This window comes from Oncorhynchus mykiss, chromosome 17 (assembly GCF_013265735.2).
Source record: "Oncorhynchus mykiss isolate Arlee chromosome 17, USDA_OmykA_1.1, whole genome shotgun sequence".
In the NCBI taxonomy this organism is placed as follows: domain Eukaryota; kingdom Metazoa; phylum Chordata; class Actinopteri; order Salmoniformes; family Salmonidae; genus Oncorhynchus; species Oncorhynchus mykiss.
The window spans coordinates 93,960,851-93,965,850 of record NC_048581.1 but is presented as its reverse complement, the minus strand read 5'-3'; positions in this window follow the sequence as shown (position 1 = coordinate 93,965,850).

The window sequence follows — 5,000 nt, the reverse complement described above, 5'->3', positions numbered from 1 at the left end:
GAGAGTCCATGGTCATGGTAACTCTATGGTGCGATTGGAGGTCTGTTTTTGTGGTCTTAATGACCCCCTGTCTTTTGTATGGGATGTGGGGTGTGTAAGGTGCGGGTGTAGTGTATGTCCAGATGTTCCTCAGCTGTACTGTAAGCCTCAGTGGTGGTCCAGCCCGTGGTAGTGGTGTTGGTCCTGGAGGGTTTTTTTTAGGGAGGTCCATCCTTGGTCCGTGAGTCTCAGTGGGATATCTACGTTGTGGTTTTATTTTGGAGGTGGCTGTTGACCAAGGAATCCTTGAGAGATTTTTTTTGTGTTCCCTTTGAAGAGAGAGTAGTTTTTTGGATTTGAGACATCATTTTTGGGGGGATGCGAGTAGCCACTCGGAAGCTGGGTGAGTTGTATGGTGGGGGTAGGCCATCAGGTATGGTGGGGTTGATCCGCTTCTAGGGAGAGTTCTTTTGACATCGGTTCCCGTGGGAAGTGGTGTTGGTCCTCGAGGGGTTTGGGAGGTCCATCCTTGGTCCGTGGGTCCCGGTGAGATTCTTTGGTTCCTTTGTTGTGGTCTTTGGAGGTGGTGGTATACCAAGGAATCCTTGAGGTTTTTTTTGTTATTCATTTGGGAGGCCAGGATCGGTGTGTGAAGAGGGAGTAGTTATTTTGGCCGTAGTCTCTTCTGGATGTGGGTCGCCACCCGGTAGCTTGGTGAGTTGTATGGTGGAAGTGGGCCATCGGGTGTGGTGGGGTTAGGCCTCTATCTTGGGAGAGTTCCTTTAACATTGGTTCTTTGTGGGTCTTGGGTTGGTGAGACCAGGTTGTCCTGTTTTTTTCAGAGTGGTAGTGGTGAGGGTCTGGTGTTCCAAACGGTTTCTTATATTTTGCTGTGGTATTGTTCCACCTGTGGAGGCATTAACCCTGCGGTACTGGATTGGTGAGGGCTTCGCCTTTCGCTGTGTTTTGCTGCTGGATGGAGCAGGTGGGTTTATCCGGTCCGTGGGGTTTCTGGAGGGGGACAGAGCACGGGGTCAGGGTCCACAAATCAATAGCTTCTGTTGGGTTGTAGGAAGTTGATGGTGTTCTTTGAGTTTCCTGCAGCGTCTTTAGTGTTTGTAAAGGTGGTTTGGTTTTGGGGCCCTCTGGTCCTGTGTGGGGGACCGTCCTCTGGGGTGTCCACATCCTATCTCTCCACTGGATTGGTGAGGGCTTCGCCTTTTAGCTGGGTTTGCTGTTTTGATGGAGTGGGTGGGTTAATCCGGTCCGTGGAGTTTCTGGAGGGGGACAAAGCACGGAGTCAGGGTCCAAGAATGGATAGCTTCTGTTGGGGTGAAGGAAGTTGGTGTTCTTTGAGTTTCCCGCAGAGTCTGGGTGCTCATAAAGGTGGTCCGGTACTGGTGCCCTCTGGTCCTATGTGGGGGACCGTCCTCTGGGGTGTCCACGTCCTATCTCTCCATCCTATGGTGTGGTGAGCGGTGGTGGTATTCTGTTTGAAGGGGTGACCTGTTTGGCAGGTTTGAGGCGTGTCCTTCTCGAGGGGCTAGGTGTCTAGAAGGTCCTGGATTCCCATCATGTAGGATTGGCTGTGGGTTTGGTTGCCTGCTGGGGATGTCATCCAGTGGTTCTGTCCAGCAATCCCATGAATGATGGTGTTGACTGGGAAGAGAGTATGGAGGTAGGTGGTAACGGAGTGTTAACCTGTTCCTGCTGATTATCATTCCATACCACCCAGGTCTGGGTATGGGATGGAGATGAAAATGCAGAGGCCACCTTAACACTCTGCCTCTGCTCCGTTCCCTCAATCACCCTGGTCAGGGTATGATGTGGGGGAAGGTTAGGAGGGTTTGTGTTGCCCAAAAAGAGCCCTTCCCTATGTCAACCTTGTGAGGGTATGACCGGGTCTCTGGGTCCTCTGGTATGGTGGGGGTTTGGCCGCTTTTTTAGAAGGGTTTCTTTGTTCTCGGTTCCGGTTGGTCTTGGGTTTGTGAGGCCGGGTTGTCCTGTGTGGTCGGGGTTGTAGTGGTGGGAGCCTGTTGTGCCATTCGTTGAAGCCTGAAAAAAAGACGTTATGTTAGGCGAAGTCGACGTTCCTACAATGAGACTAGGTTGCCAGTCAAAACTTTTTTCGGCTGGCCCCTCTGAGCGTCTCTTCTTAAAAGGTGTAGAGGGTCTAAGTGATTATCTATGCCCCGTTGAAATTTTTTGGGCCCGGTTTGTAGGTGGAGTAGGGGGTCTGGGTTGCCATCAGAGTGCCCGGGGTCCTTGTTGTCTCGCAGATCATCCGTTGTAGTGTGTCCCTGTGTAAAACTCAAAATAAGGGTAAGAGAAAAGTACAAATGAAAATAGGTAGCCAAAAGGAGATACCCCCGAAGTCCGTGTGGAATCTGCCTTCCTTACAGCATCACAGCGGATCTAGGGGTAGCCCAGCCACGACGCGTTTCTGCCTTACTCGGCTTCATCAGGTGGCAGGGAGGAGAAAAGAAAGGTGCAAAAATAGGTGCACTTGGTCGTAGTACGGTAAAAAATGCCGTATTTTGGACCAGGGAAAATGGGGTGTGTGTGTGGGTATATGTGTAGTTGAGGCTCGACGGTCTTGGAGGTCTATGAAGGTCCGTTGAAAAAAGGCCAAAAAGGGCGTTGATTCTCTGGGAGGTGGGTTCCGTGATGTAGGAGTACCTAGATTAGGGGAGGAATCGCAATGATTTAAAAGCGGCTCGGAGTGGTCCAGATTCAGGGTGTAGCATGAAGCTATTTAGGGGCCTTTTGTTCCAAAGGGAGTAGAAGGATATTCGTGGGGAGTGTGGAGTACCAGCTGGCAGCTTGGTCCAGGTGAGGTGTATCCATGGTGTAGCATGGAGCTGGGGTCTGGTCTTTCAGTTGGAGTAGTCATCTTGGGTGCAGTTCTTTGGTAGAGGTCCAGCTTGTGTCTTCTCCAGGTGAAGTGTCTTCAAAAGATGTTCAGGCAGAATGGTACTGAGGCTGAGGGATGCTCCTCTTTTATAGGAAATGAGGGGGGTGTGGTTTTGCCAGGTGTCGAATCCGATTGGTGCATGAGGTGTGCATGCGGTGTTCATGTGAGAGAAACGACCGTGGCTTGTCCAATGAGATCGCTTGGCTTTTGGGGAGAGGCGTCTAGTAGTCTGTTATGTGATGGAAAGGCCTCCGTCGTTGATTCCAACGGGGAATTGTATAGGAGAAGTAAACACTTTGCTTTTGGGGTGCTGTTTGGGTTGTGGGTGTCCGAGAGGTACCAGGTGAGTTTTAAGTAAGACTAGAAGTCCTAGGGGTCGAGAGGAGCCATACGTGGAGTTCCTGTGATTTGTAGAAGTATGATAGATCCTCCTATAAAAAGTGTGTGTTTGACCTTTGTGTCACCATTGACTTGTGTGTTAGCGTTGGGAGCGGTCTGCTCTGGTAAGGGGTTTGGGGTTGGAAATACCCGAAGGTGAGGTTCTGTGGGTCCAGGAAAGGTAGAGGATAGAGTGGACATGTGTGGGTTCCTGTAGAATTTTTAGTTGGGGTTCTAGGTGACCCATAGGTTTGGTTATAGGTCTTTGAATGTGGTTGAGTTATTTTTTCCTCCGATTTTTGTGGAGTCACGTTTACTCATATGTAATAAGGTGCGATGTGTAGGGAAGAGTAGTAGCCGTGGTTCTTTGGTCTTTTTGTGGTATTAGAGGGCTTGAACTTTGTTTCTTAATTGAGGGATAGTTGCAGGTAGTGTTACTAGGGGGGTGTTCCTTTTTCCTCGGATCGAGAATGGTGTTGTTTATATCTTTTTAGTTGGTGCTTATTTAGCGGAGTTTTAGCTTTGATCGCGTTCCTGTCCATTTGGGTGCCCGGATATGCGGTAGATTTGGCCGTTTTGCTGTGTTCAAGTCCACTTGGAGTATGGGATGTACGGGTCCGAAATTTTTTTGATGCTGTTTCCAGTGATGTGTGTCCTCCGGAGTTGATGCAACCTGTCCTGTGGGGGATACTTCCCTGGGGGGGAGGGGGGGGGGGGGGGGGGGTCCAGTGTTGAATATGGGTGTTTACTTGTGTGAGAAGGTTTTTGATCCAGATGGGTGGTTTTTAGGTGGTTCCTTTTTGGTTGTCCCATGTATGTACCTGTGATGTACAGTTGACAGGCATTCCTGGTTGAGGCTTGTAGTGTAGGTGGGTCTCCTATGGGTGGGGGTCTTACCTGGGTTTTTGGTTTGTTTGTGTATGGTGCAGAGGTGTGAGTGGGGTGGACCTATTTTATAATTTTGTTTCTTTTTGCTCCTAAGTTGGAAATATGGTCGTCAGGGTTTCTGTGGGAGGGTAGGAGTCTGTTTCCACTGTGTCAGGGTGATGATGTTTTGTTCTTTGGTGAAAAAGAAGGGTGGATGTTGCCTCTTAGTTGAAAAAAAATAGAGGAGGTGATGTATATCTGAAGGTCAGGGGCTGGTTGTAGAGTTCTTGGTCTTTTGATGAGTTCTTGGTCTTTTGATGAAAAAAACTTGGTTGAGAAGGCTTGAAGTAGGTGGGTCTTGATTTCTTCATCGTTCTAGTTGTTTCTCAGGGGTAGAAGTGTGTGTTGGTGGAGGTCTCAGGAGTGATGTCCTACAGAGGTTTGTTAGAGCTATTTTAGGTTGTATTAAATCTAATGATTATTTTTAACCTGTTCACCATCAAACCATTTCACAGAGAGGTATACTGGGTGTAGAATCAACACCCCTAGAAAAGGCCTGATTTGAGATGATCCCGGTTAATTTAAAGGGATAAAAATTTCCTTGGCTTGCTGCGTCCAGATCCCCCGTCAGGCAATGCAGCGGTGACTGGCAAGTGTTTGTTTGTCTAGTTTTGAGTTGGTTGATCCACTTCCATCTCTGACACATGGAAGCCGAAGGGGGGGAAGGGAGGGGTGTGCACTCCACACATGTGCGCGCGGTCCGGGTGGGTCCGGGCGCGGCCGGCCAAAGTAGTAGGCCCCATGGTTGCCCACTTGTAGATTAACCCGTTGGTTGGGTTAAAATACTGTCTGTCAGTAGGTT